Source organism: Hyperolius riggenbachi, chromosome 1 (genome assembly GCF_040937935.1).
Source record: "Hyperolius riggenbachi isolate aHypRig1 chromosome 1, aHypRig1.pri, whole genome shotgun sequence".
Lineage (NCBI taxonomy): Eukaryota > Metazoa > Chordata > Amphibia > Anura > Hyperoliidae > Hyperolius > Hyperolius riggenbachi.
Window position 1 is genome coordinate 523,645,706 of NC_090646.1, and position 14,600 is coordinate 523,660,305.

The following is a 14,600-nucleotide window of genomic DNA, read 5'->3' on the forward strand; positions in this document are numbered from 1 at the left end:
TATACAAGTATGCCAGGTATTACAGATATTTAAACAATTTGTACACAGTGTTAATTCTGAGAGGATTCAAAGTTCATCACGTGTATGGCGGATGGGAAAAAGCTGTTTTTCAGTCTGTGTGTGTGCGGATTGATCTAAAACGTTTACCTGATGGAAGGAACTCAAACAAGGCATTTCCAGGGTGAGTGTTGTCCTTGATAATGTTTTTGGCCCTTCTCTTGCTGCGAGTATTATACAAGAGTTCCAGTGATGGTGGCTCAGTGCCAATAATGGCTTCTGCTGTTTTAACAACTCGCTGCAGGGCTTCTCTAGCAGCCTTGGTGCAGCTGTTGTACCAGGCCATCATGCAATTGGTCAGAACGCTTTCTATAGTGCATCTGTAGAAAATAACCAGCAGCTTCTGGGGAAAGGTTAGCGCTCCTTAGTTTTCTCAAAAAATAGAGGCGTTGTTGTGCTTTGCCAGTTAGAGCTAAAGCATTGTCAGCCCAGGACAGGTTCTCTGCGAACGTGACTCCTAAGCCTCTGCATTGATCATTAGCGGTAGGTGAGTGGTCTTTTTTGGTGGTCCTAAAGTCCAGAATAATTGATTTAGTCTTCTTTATATTTAATAACAGGTTGTTAATGTCGCCCATGCAGTCAGGTTCCTAACTTCTTCTCTGTATGCAGCTTCCTCATTGTCTGATATAAGCCCAATGACAGATCATATCATCTGCAAACTTAACAATTATGTTTGAGGTATGGATAGGCTGGCAGTCATGGGTGAAAGGTGCATAGAGGAGAGGACTTAATACACAGCCCTGTGGCACGCCAGTGCTCAGGGTAAGTGTGGAGGGTGTCTGTTTTCCTAGTCTGAAAGTTTGAGGGTGATTAGTAAGGAAGTCCAATAACCAGGTACATATAGAGAGAGCAAGACCTAGTGCATGAAGTTTGTTGGTCAGTTGGCTAGGTACGATGGTGTTAGGATGCTCTTTGTTGACTACAGCTCAGCATTTAACATAGGAGTTGGGCTTTTCTAGGTGTGAGAGGGCAGCATAGAGAGCTACACAGATGGCGTCCTTAGTCGATCTATTGGTGCGGTAGTCAAACTGGTGTTGATCTAGATTTGCTGGGATGGAGGCTTTGATGTGTGTGGCTATAAGTCGTTTAAAGTACTTGGCAATGACAGGGGTTAGAGCAACTGGTCGGTAATCATTAAGACAGGTTATCCTGTTATTTTTTGGGACTGGCAACTCCTGGAAACCGCAGGAAATAGCTGACCCATGACCTCAGCTGCTGCAGCACATAAATGTGTCACAGCATACAGTTTGGAATACACCACTTTAGAGGAACAGAATCAATAAAGCTGTATATTTGTTTCATTAGTCAGGGGTTACATTTGAGGCTTTCTGTGTTACATCACCGGTTATCAGCAGGCTACAGTGCTGACTGGAAGAATCTTCTCCCCTCTCTACCTTCCCACATATATTTATATTTAACCCTTTACTGATCCATGTTTGAGAGCAATAAATAAGAGTATCTCCGAGTATATCTTTTGAGAAAGTGGAACTATATATGCTGATCTAAATTTAACCTTTCATTCCATCTGCAGCAACAGAAAGCACTGGATCAAAATCTGAGAAATAACTGTACAGGTGGGAAACAGGAAATATGTCACAGAAGTTTGGGTGCGCAGCGGGTGCTACTTGTAGCCTCCTCTTGCATTGCGGGCAGCCTAGAGGCCTGGTGGATGCTAACCCCCACCAAATCATACTAAAAAAAGCCAGGTCACCGTCAGCAGTGGGCAGAAACAGCCATCTTGCCTAGGGCCCCATTTATTCTTAATCCATTTCTGCCAGTGCCCGCAAATTTCTGTCCATAGCCGCTATTTATATTCGCGCCTATGGCTGTGCCCAAACTTCCATAGCTGGTGAACATTTTCATTTATGTTACGGCGGTGAGTGGGCGGTTGGGCGTGCTGAGTTTGGTTAAGCTTATGCATGAGGGGTTAAAGGTTAGTCATCGAGGAAGACAGTTAAAGGACAACTGAAGCGAGAGGCATATGGAGGCTGCCATATTTATTTCCTTTTACGTAATACCAGTTGCCTGGCTGTCTTGCTTACCCTCATCCTCTAATACTTTTAGCCATAGTCACTGAACAAGCATGCAGCAGATAAGGTGTTTCTGACATTATTGTCAGGTCTGACAAGATTAGCCGCATGCTCGTTTCTGGTGCTATTTAGACACTACTGCAGCCAAATAGATCAGCAGGGCTGCCAGGCAACTCGTATTGTTTAAAAGGAAATAAATATGGCAGCCTCCATATTCTTCTCACTTCAGTTGTCCTTTAAGGTTAGACATTGAATGGGGACGGTCCAAGGTTAGGTGTGGAGGGGGTAGTTTGAGATTGGGTGTCCCGGATGGTAGTTAAGGTTAGGCATCGGGTTAAGGTTAGGCAAGGGGGGTAGCTAGGGTTGGGCATCGGAAGGGGGGGGGAATTAGGGTTAGGTGTCAGTAGTAGGGAGGTTTCTGTATGAGACTGGGATTAGGTTTAGCAGTATCGTAACTGCACTGCAAGTGAGTAGAATATCGGTAAGTTTATCGATCTTCTATTAGCTATTTCTGTATGCCCACATTTCCGGCCACCCTTTTTGCATGTACACGTTCAAGTGGCTCTAAATATGTTAAAGGCCAAGTGGCTTTGTCAAGTATTAACATGCTTAGGGTCACCTCTACATCTCGGTGCTTAAAAATCTGCCAGCCAACAGCAAGGGAATATTTTCTTCTGCCGGTTACCCAACACAGAGCATTACTACACACAGTTTCCTTCTTAAAAAACAGAATAATGATAGGTCTATTTATAAAGATGTCAATCAGCTTCCCCCAAAATTGTGTTACAGTATTTCTGCAGATCACTATATTTCTAAAAGTGGTGATGCACGTAAATGATGCCTCCTTTTTTTTAAAGGGATTGGTATTTATAATAACATTATTCTAAGTCAATAAGATATGTTTCTCCACATCCATAAAGGGCTGGTCAGCTTTATCAGCACTTTATACAGTAGATGGTCAGATGGCAATTGGCTCTTCCACAGGGGTGAATACCCCAGGCTGGAGAGGAGTTAGAGAACAGTAATTTGTCACTTTTGCCACAGATCACCATGTTAAAGTGGGGTAAAGCTCCTTACATGCGATAAAAATGTGTTATCTTATTTTTTATTACCCATATAGTTATCATATTTGCTTTTATGCACAAGTAATAGTGTCTGTTTACAAATTACAATTTTCCAAAGTACAGTTTATCTCCTCTGAAAGCTGCTATTGTATTTTCTTGCACAGCTGCTGAATGTATATATTCAAATCTGTCTAGTGATCACTTCTAAGCTGCACATATACTAGAAGCTGAGAGTGCTTTGTTTCAGCACTTTGCTTATGTTTACCAATTGCAGCTGACAAAGGAATGTAAACAAAGGATAATGTTATCACCTCTTCCTATGCAACAGGAAGCTTTCCACTGAAGAAGAAAGTGCTGTGTTAACTGTTTGAATGCTGTTCCAGTACCAGTGCTTTTTCTAATAGTACCTTTTTTGCTGTAAAGAATCTTTTAGTGCATGGATGAAATGCTGAGTTTAAGCACTAGTGAGAAGTAATAGCGGCGCCTGACAATCCATCACTCCATTCTGTATGGAACTGCGGATGGCTAATTTTAGGGTAATTATGATTCTTTTTAAAAAACATTTTTTTCTGTAATTCGCACAGCCCTGCTACATAATTAATGCAGACAGGTGATACTGCTGTCTCCCGTTTGATCTCTGTTGCTTTCCCCGGTTTGTTGGACAGTTGATTAACAGTGAGATGATTTCTCTGCAGCAACCACAGCACAGAGGTGACTCAGAATGCTGAAAAGCTGAGACAGAAGTGGCACCAATGATGAGAGATGGTCTATGAGATAATGACTAAAATTCTGCTATGGGGTCTGTTGAGATATATATTTTTAGCAGGCAAATGTTATTGAGCAATTTATCTATCGGGCCACTTCATAGTAAATTCAAGCAGGTCAGCTTGTGCAACCCCCCCCCCCCCCCCAAACAAAAAACAAAACAAGCAAAAAAAACAAACCCAAACCCCTCTATTGGTGGAAGATTTCGTCTGACCAATCCTGGTATCTTCCCCCATACCACATCTTAGTACATTCCTGCGCTGCGTAATATGTTGGCGCTTTATAAATACAATAAATAAAAAATAAATTCCTGTGGGAAGTTCCTATTGACATATGCCTTTTTCAAACTGACACAACAGTATTAATTGTCTTAATCCACTTATCAACATATCACCAGACAGTGATTTCCTGTCCAGCAAGTTTTCTCATTTAGCAAAGGGTTCGGAGCAATAACCCAATACATTCCAATATGATCTGAGGATGGTACTCCCAATGACAGGCCTTTAGGATCTGCCCCAATAAGGCTCAAACTTATCTTCCAGAACTTTAAACACCTGTCACCCAAAGCCCCCTATCTGAGGACAGGACCGGACCGTATGCATCCAACCAGTTTCACCGCACCTGAGACACGCATTGGAGTGTAGAATTAGGAAACCTCCTGTTCAGCCTTTCAGGAGTGTAATACATACTAGACATGAATTTAAACTTCTGTATTTTATCCCTGGCTGCTATAACGTTATGAACATTAGGCCATACCCCTTCAACCTCTCAAGTTTTACTCCTTACTAGATAACTTAAACACACACTGTGCCTGTATGTATACTGCATATTTCCCCACCTCTTGTCCCCCCCCCCCCCCATTCCTTTAGATTGTAAGCTGGCAAGGGCAGGGCTCTCTCACCCTCGAGTCATGGAATTTGTTCTTCATTCCATAGCTAGCGCTCTGTTATACATTTTATTCATCATGTTCCATTTGTCACTGTAATTACCAATTCTGTATTTTGTACCAGTGTCCATATTTGATGTATGACATTGTATCATTAATTGCCCCTTGTTGTTTTCCGTTGTTGTTGTTTTGCCCCTTGTTGTTTTATAAAATGCCATGGAATATGCTGGCGCTTTATATAATAATAATAATAATAATAATAATAATAATATGACGGATTGCTGTTGACCTTTGCTAAACCAGGAACACCTCATTGCCATATATACAGTACATTTTTTTTAATAACACTGTCTGGGTACTCTGGAAATAAGCCCCCATAGAGAGATGATGAAGGCTGTCTAAGCATTTCTGTAACAAAAAGTTAACGCCAGTATATTATTCTCCGACCTCAGACATGACCCTATAAATTGGCAAGCAAAGACATACATGATCTCCAGAAATGTACAGAACATGGCATCTGAATACACTCTTCAGAGGATCAAAAGTCATCAAAGCATTTCCAACAGCAATGTCTTCAACAGTCTCCATACCCTTTTATGTCCACATTTTTGGGCCAGGAATGGAAAAAAAAACTGATAATCGGGGATTAGCCCTGAGTGGAGTGTATGGGGCCTCTGACCATCTATATGCAAAGTTTTTTTTTTTTTTTTTTTTACGTTGTGCCTTATGTTAAAGTTTTCATAGGTTCTGTAACAATACCTGCTAGAAGTTTTGAATCCGGATGATGCTTTTTCTCCTAGGTGATATTTTCACAATCCTTTAAATAGAACCCCTGTCCATGTGTCCGTGAGTCTGTTGTGTCTGGCATGTATGTGCGTCATGCGGGCGGACTTTAGACAGTGGTGGGAACGGATGGGTGCGAGTGTCGCATCTGTGCGCGCGTTGCGGGGGTTTGTGGTTAAAAACCGGACGGACCTTTCCCCTAATTTATCAATAAAATGCCTTCTGAGCCACCAGCAAGCAAGAAAATGATAGTATTTTATATGTTGGGCAAAGCTGAGAAACAGCAGCACGACCTGCATTTGATTGTACAACACTGCAATCTAAAGATTGGTGTTTTTAAAATACACATGGCCACCACATTGTTAAGATGAACTCCATATTTTGCCTCAAGTCCTGCTTTTATTTTACTATTCTTCTTTTTAATTGCACAGAATGTAAACGGCAGTAGCTCTGGTGCTTGATTGCGACTACGGAACACAACCTATAAAAACCTTGCATTTGCCAGTCCTGCGTAATGAATTCCTTCCTGATTCATGTCACTGCACTGCATTATGAAGGTCTTTTCATATATGTGAATTACTTCAGCGTTGATTAAATCTGTGTTCAAAATCCTATTTCATTACTCCCTCATTCTACATATATTACAGTATTATACAGCCGCAAAGTAAAGGTCTTGGTTGACAGGCCAAGCGTACAGCTATAGGCTCAGAGTGGAGTAATGGGGAGGTTAGGATCATTTGGCAAAGGGTAACATAAAATATTGCATGAGTGATAAGGATGCAGTATGACTTAATTATAATTCTACTGTGCCGCATGCTATCGTTCTAATGCAGGTCATGGTGGAAAGATAGAGGTATTTATTTCTTTGCTGTGTAGATAATGAAAAGCCTGTAAGCCTGTTCCGGTTTGCATTAGGCATGCCAGTATGTTGATTGCGGTTTATAAGAGGCACAATGGCTGGATGTTCAGAAGAGCCGAGGTGTTTACAAGCTGTGAATAAAGGTTGTGGCTGTTGGAAATAGAAGACGACAGCGCAAGGGAAAACCGCATTATTCTATATCCTCTTCCCTTATTCTATTATCACATTGCCACATTACTAATCATTGCTGTTTGCGCCTGAGGGGCTCTTGTACATCAGTAGTTGTGTTGTCATCTTATATAGTGTGTGCAGCCATTGCATCCAGCATTGACTGTGAGAAACCCCTATCTGCAATGTGCAGGGGCTACTGTGGTTTCTTTTTCTTTTTTCTGCACAGAGCCCATGAGACAGATTTACAGCCTCCACTGAGGAGCGAGATGTAATGTTAGATGCATGTAAGAAATCAATGGCCACTGCATGGACATGTTGTACGGTTTTAAACTTGAATACCCTTTGGAAGGCAAATTTATTATTTCTCTAGTTTAATGCATATTATGTGTTTTTGTATGTGTTGTTTTTTTGTTTTTGTTTTTTTTTTTCAACAGAAAATCATTGTCTTCTTAATGTGTGGACACAGTATAAGCAGGTTGTTATCTGAGAAGCATGGACTGTACAAACAGTGTAAATTATAACAAAAATGTAGAAGTAGAAAATATAGATGGTCCGTTATATGCTAATCATTTTGAGTTAATACAAATTTCATGTTAATTTTATGCAGATCTATGAAGGTTGGAACTGGACCAATTAAAAATCAGTAGCTACTACATTTAATTGGTCCAGCTTCAAGCTGCATCAGTTTGCATAAAATTAACAAAATGTGCATCAACTTGAAATTATTAGCCGCTCATCGGCCATCTTCAGTAGCAAATATTAGGGGAATTTGTACAAGATTATGCATTTATACGTTATTGGGTTGACACATTTTTCCATAGTGCTTAAGGTGCCCACTTATGATATAATCTTGATTGTACAATCTTATCAAATGTATGTAGTGGAAGGGTGAATGGAGTGAGTATACTTTGCATGGATACTTTAGGTAGTTCCTCATATGACATAGAAGTGGTAAGATTGTACAATCGAGATTGTGTCTTCAATGGGCACTTTTTATAGAGTATATTATCAATTTATGTCTCACAGTGTTCTGTAAGGTGAAGTATTTGAAAAGGGTGCTGGAGGTGTCCTGTAAAAATGGGGACGACGTAGGCGACCATGTTTAAAAGCTGCAATTGGTGGCTATAAATGGTAATTTGGGCACCCAAGTTTCATACCCGCTATTTTCCATTATAGCTGCTATTTAACCTTTTATAGGTCGCGGCTTTTAACATTGCCATCTGTGGCATTGAAAATATAGAGGGTTAGGAGGTGGGGATCTTTAGTGTTAGGAGTCTTTAGGGGTTAAGGTTATGCATTACCAGGGGAGGGGTTAGGCCTGGTTCACATTAGCGTTCCCTGTCCGGATCCGCCTGATCGAATCCGGACCGTATACTGTACAAACGGAACGTACGTTCCGCATAGCAATGCAAAGTCTATGCGGACGTTCACACGCGTGCGTTCCGTACAGAACAGAGCCGGATCGGATCCGGACTTCGGACACTTTTCTAACATGCGCTATTTTTCGGGTCCGGATCATCCGGCCCACGCACCCGGACCAGAGCCTGACTGCACCATCCGGAAATAGAAACCTATGGGGAACGGAAAGCACAGAACACACAGGATACAAACACCTGACGTTCTATCCCACTTCCTAGTTCCTATGCGTATTCTAGCGGCCATTTCGGATGGGGACACATGAGCAGCAGTGAAGCAGCAGTGACTAAAGTGCTGGAGCTGTTTGGCAGTATGTCGGAGGTGGAGGTGAGGCCTAAACAGCGGAGGACCTGATTCCACAGGTGCACCAGGTGCACCTTCTGCTGACCCCAACAATTTTATTAGTAGTTTCGCTGTTTTTACCCCACGGATCCGGATGGCAGCCTGATGCATGCCTGATGCAAACGGACCGGATCCGGATCGGAACCGTATGGTTCCGATCCGGTCCGTTTGCATGCCAAACCGCAATTGTGAACGGGGCCTTAAAGTTAGGCACCACTAGGGGGTTCTTAGGCCTGGTGCACACCAAAAACCGCTAGCAAAATGCTAGCAGATTTTGAAACGCTTTTTCTTCTTATTCTGTAGCGTTTCCCCTAGCATTTTGCAGTTTTGTGAAGCGTTTTTGGTGTAGTAGATTTCATGTATTGTTACAGTGAAGCTGTTACTGAACAGCTACTATAACAAAAAACACCTGGCAAACCGCTCTGAAGTGCCGTTTTTCAGAGCGGTTTGCATTTTTCCTATACTTAACATTGAGGCAGAAACGCCTCCGCAATCCAAAAATCTGCAGCAGCCCGGGAGTATGCGTTTCTGCAAAACGCCTCCCGCTCTGGTGTGCACCAGCCCATTGAAATACATTACCCAAGCATATCCGCAGCCGCAAGCGGATCGCAAAACGCAGCCGAACCGCTCTGGTGTGCACTAGGCCTTAGAGCTAGGCATCGGTAGATGATCTGTGTTAGAGTAGGGTTAGTTAAAGTCATAGTAAAATATCAGTAAATATTATCGATATTTTACTATCGTAATTAAGTAGTAGAATATTGGTAATTTTACCAAAATTCTACTAGCTGCTATCTCTTATGCCCTTTTTACCAGGTGCCTTTTTTCTGTGTACACTCTGCATGGGGTACCAATCATTTATACCTACAGTATTCTAGCCTCAGTTTTTTTTCGGGGGGGGGGGGGGGGGGGGTAATTTTAGCTTATCAGTATTCCTTTGGGAAGGAAATGAAACTGGAGGAGACAGGAGTGCTGAGTCAAAATTGGGGGCACTCTGGATGCCATAGAGACTTCATGCAGGTGGTTCCATTGTTTGGGTTTGATACCTGGACTGGGAGGCAGGAGTTATAACCACTTAGCTACTGTTCTGAATTTTAGTTGTCTAGCTTAAAGCGGACCTAAACCAAACATTTTTTTTAATTAAAAATATTTAGTTGCACCACTCTGACACATACAAAGATAAATAAACACTCCTTCAAGCCTATGAACATTTCAATGCTTGCTTTTCACCCTTCTCTTTTCATAACTAGGGTTATACAGGTGGCAGCCATTAGCAATTCTTACTTTGCTGAACACCACCTTCTCCATCAGTTTGCCGGATTCTGTCCCGGCAATTTGAAAGGAAGGGAGGAGTTCCTCCAATAAATGTAAAATATTTTATATTTGTCATCATGCAGCTGAAAAAAGGCTGCTATTTATTATTATAATTTGGAAAATGGATTTTATTTCTGAAATCTTGTATTTTTAATTTGGGTCCACTTTAACTAATTGCAAGGAACCCAGCTACAGATTCCTTTTTGTTAATGAATCATCCATGACTTGAGAAAACTACAGTGGGAGTAATGATTGAGAAAGATAAAATGGCCTACAGCACTGTCATGTAATAAGACATAGCTATCACTCACTTTTCAGCGGTACAGACTAACCAGCAAGCTCATGGTGACCCAGAACTCATTGGAGTGTGTAAGGGACTACAAATGGTCACTTTTCAGCATATCACTTCGGTAAGGTTAATAGACTATAACTTTTGAATGATTGCTAGATTACCAGCTTTTTGTTTCAGTTTGCATATATGCTGTTAAAAATTTGTCGTAACTCAGCAGATAACATGATAGACATAATTACTCAGTATAACATGCACTGATCAGTCAGAATATTACAACCACCTGCATAAAAATGTGTAGGCACTCCTTGTGCAGCCACAATAGCTCTGACTCATCTAGGCATAGACTCCACAAGATATTGAAATTATGCCACATGATTAAGATCTGGGGAACCTGAAGAAAAGAAAATATTACATGGTAGACAAGTGTCAGCTTTGGTCTCTGATCAGTTGCTTCACAGCCCTACCTGCAGCAAGCTACAAATGCACCATGCTGTGACATTTTTCTCGCAAGGCCAGCATGGGGTATTTAATTTGCGAAAATGCATTGGGATTGGACAAGACAGACTAGCTTTGACTTCCGATTTACCATCATCCTCATCAGTGAGACGTGGGTGCTTATGACCCAATTGCCAGTTCATGAGTTGTCCGAACCACTTTTGGTAAATACTGTTACTCCCTGGAAGGAAATCGATGACAAACTTGGACAATGCAGTAAAAAAAAAGAGCTGTCAACTTGCCAACAAAGATTTGTATGGTCAAAGCCATTGTTTTTAAAACTAGTAATGTATGGTTGTGAGAGCTGAGCCATAAGAAAGGCCAAACATGGAAGAATTAACGCTTTCACATTGTTGTGTTGGAGAAGACTTTTGAGAGTCACTTGGACTGCAAGAAGATCCAGTCAGTCAATCCTTAAAGAAATTAATCCTGATTGTTCATTGCAAGGAGCAATGCTGAGGCCTAAATACTTTGGAAACATAGGGCCAGATCCAATTGACTTTTTCTCCTAAGTTTTCTCCTAGGTGCTATTTTCACATTCTAGATAAAATGCATTTTAAAGAAAACCTGTAACTTTTTTTTAAAATTTAAAAAAAAAAACATCTCTGGAGGGGGAAGCCTCTGGATCTTAATGAGGCTTCCCCCATCCTCTGTGCCATCTTGTTCCAGCTCTGGCACCCCGAGAACAAGATAAACCATAACAAGTGCAGCGGCCCGGCTTTCCCCTCAGGCTCCAGTGGAAATAGCCAAACCCAATCGGGCTTGGTTATTTCCACCAGCGCTTTAGCGGGAAAAACTACACCTGCGCAAGGGGGACACTGCTACTTTGTCTGTGCAAGGCTCCCGACAGGAGCTGACGAGTGGACATTTTGGGGTCCCAATGTAGGAATGGAGCTAAACGGGGGAGGACCAGGGAAGCCTCTTTAGGATCCAGAGCCTCCCCTCTCCCGAAGTAAGCACCACCTAGGGGCACTTATTTATTTTTTTTTCCTTCAGGCACACTTTTTGAGCCATCCGCAAACAAGAAAACGCTCTAAATAATTTTGACTGTTCTACTTCACCTACTTTTTGGTACTTTTTTTCAATTGCAGAGTGCTGAAAAGTTATTTTAATTAGATGAAAATTATCTTCTAGGAGAAACTTGGTAGATAAAGTGAATTGGATGTGGCCTATATATGAGAAGTAGTGCGAAGTACCTCAATGCTGCAACCCAATCAATTACAGCACCAGGGAGTCAACCAGCCGACACCCGTATCCACCAAGGGTGTAATATAAGTCCAACAGTAAGGGCCTTTTTCCACTAGACTGCGATTTGCGATTTGATTCTGATCACAAATCGCAAGGTACATTAAATTAATGGAAACTGCAGCAGCAATTTCCATTAGTGCGATCCGATTGCAATGCGATTTTGGTCAAAACGTGATTGTCATCCTGCCGCGTTTTGGATGCGAAAGAGCTGTACTATGAGTATAGTAGCTCAATCCCAATCGCATGGTGGACATTGAAACGCGATCGCAATAACGATCGCATTTCATAGTGGAAAAGGGCCCTAAAGGAGACTGGGTACTTGCAATAAATATTGGCCAATTGGCCTGAAAATCCAGATAGAGACCCAGTCTCTCTTCTTTACTTTTGGGCCTATATATAAGAAGACAGGATTCATTGGAGACCAGGGTTCTTAATTTATTGCATCCTAGTTGGTGGGAGCATCATATCTTTGTTGTAGATTCTTTATAGTGGTACTACTGTCAGAATTTCCTTTCTGTTCCAATAGATTAGCCGCACTATTATAAGTTGTAAGTGCCTGAAAGAGTTATTCGGTTTACATTAATTTTCTCCTGGGAGCCTTATCAGTATGGTGTACCGTTCTGCAGTGGCTCTGTGGAGAGATTGCTGTTTTATCTCTTACAGCAGGAGATATGGCAAATTTATAACTGAGAGCTTCTGTTTGTAATTAAAGAACATGGAGGAGAAGGTAAAAGTTTGTCAAAACCCACTCGATACACCGTTCACATTGGAGGAAATAAAAGAGAAGATAAAACTCATGCAAGGCAAAAAAGCTTGCGGCACAGACGGAATCCTATCCGAAATGATCATATCTGGCTCCCCAGAAATCCATGTAGCAATATGGAATCTATTCAATTAGGCCCTGTACTCTGGTCACTTTCCTGAAGTCTGGAATGAAGGACTCATAACTCCTATTTACAAGAGTGGAGATCGCTATGACCCAGCCAACTACAGAGGCGTCTGTGTGAGCAGCACACTGGGAAAACTGTTCAACAGCATCCTGAATAAGCGAATCCTCACCTTTCTCACCCAGTAGAATGTTCTCAGTAAAAATCAAGCAGGATTTGTACCGAACCATCGCACCACAGACCACATTTACACCCTGCACACTCTTATCAAGGACCATGTACATAGACGAAGGAAGGGAAAAATATTTGCCTGCTTTGTGGACTTTAAAAAGGCTTTTGACTCAGCGTGGTACCCAGGTTTGTTCCTGAGACTCCTAGAGAGCGGAATAGGAGGGAAAACATACGATGTCATCAAGAGCTCATATACTGGGAACAAGTGCAGTGTGAAAGTGAATGGGAAAAGAACACCTTTCTTCCCCCAGAGCCGGGGGGTAAGACAGGGCTGCAGCCTGAGTCCAACACTTTTCAAAATATATCTATATCAATAAATTAGCCTCTGCCCTAGAGGCCTCACCAGCACCAGGACTCACACTACATGACACAACAGTGAAGTTCTTACTGTATGCAGATGACCTCCTATTGCTGTCGCCAACTGAAGAAGGTCTACAAGACAGCCTGAAAATCCTGGAGAAATTTGGCACAACTTGGGCACTCCCCATTAATCTAAAGAAAACCAAAACCATGGTGTTCCAGAGGAAAAACAGGTAAGCCCAGAGCCCATCCTTTATACTCAATGACTGTGAAATCAGCAGAACTGATAAATATGCCTACCTTGGTCTGGAAATCAACCAATCAGGAAGCCTTAAGTCAGCCATGGAGGCCCTAAAAGCCAAAGCATGCCGAACGTTCTATGCCATTAGGAAAGAACTGTACCACCTCAAACCACCAGTAAAGGTCTGGATGAAAGTATTTGACAGTGTCATCACCCCAATCCTACTGTATGGAAGTGAAGTATGGGGTCCCACCACCTACCCAGACCAATCAAAATGGGAATCCAGCCCAACAGAAATATTCCACCTTGAGTTCTGCAAACACCTTCTTCATGTCCATCGGAGTACCTCAAATAATGCCTGCCAAGCTGAGCTAGGTAGATTCCCATTACTGCTTGAGATACAGAAGAGAGTGTTGTCCTTCTGGGGCCACCTACAGAGCAGCAGCCCTGACTCACCCCACTACAAAGCCATGCTGCACAATGAAGACCAAGAAAAGCCATGTGCACTGAAAGTAGTGGTCAGCTCTATATTCCCTCCAACCCCCGATCCACAGATCACGGTGGATCGGGGGTTGGAGGGAGTCCAGATAAAACACACCACAGCCAAGAGCAAAGTGGACTATGTGGAAAAATGGAGGAGTGAAATAAAACAGTCACAAAAGCTAGCCATATACCAGTCTCTACAAAGAGAATATAAAATGGCCCCATACCTGGAAAAGCTCCAAAACTCCCAAGAGAGGAAAATCCTGAGTGTCTACAGATTGAGTGCTCACAACCTTGAAATAGAGTCTAGGAGACACAGACAGACGTAAAAACCCAGGGAGGAGAGACTATGCCAACACTGTGAGCAGAAAACCCTTGAGGATGAAAGCCACTTCCTGCTGCACTGCCCCAAATATACTGCAACCAGGGACACTTACTTTAAGAAATTGTTGAAACTACTCCCAGACTTTCTTACATTAGAAGATGAGAGAAAAACATGTATCTTACTGGGAGAAGAGTAATCCACAGTGACAATCGCTGTACACTATGTCACAGTATGCCACAGACTGAGAGGAGCATAACGAAACTGTAAACCTAAAAATGTCCACAGACTGCTTAGCCATTTTCCCCCTACCCCACCCCCTTTCATGTCCCCCTTTTTCCCCTTGCTTTGGCAATACCTGTATGAATTGTGGTCATGCCAATAAAGCTATATTTGATTTGATTTATCAGCAGTGTG

The 14,600-nt window shown here is 42.2% G+C and overlaps 1 protein-coding gene across 3 annotated transcripts in view; it reads left to right on the forward strand.

The window, feature by feature from the left end:
* RPH3A (rabphilin 3A) overlaps positions 1–14,600 on the forward strand; it is a 521,629-nt gene that overhangs the window by 171,571 nt on the left and 335,458 nt on the right. The gene's annotated exons all lie outside the window — the stretch shown is intronic.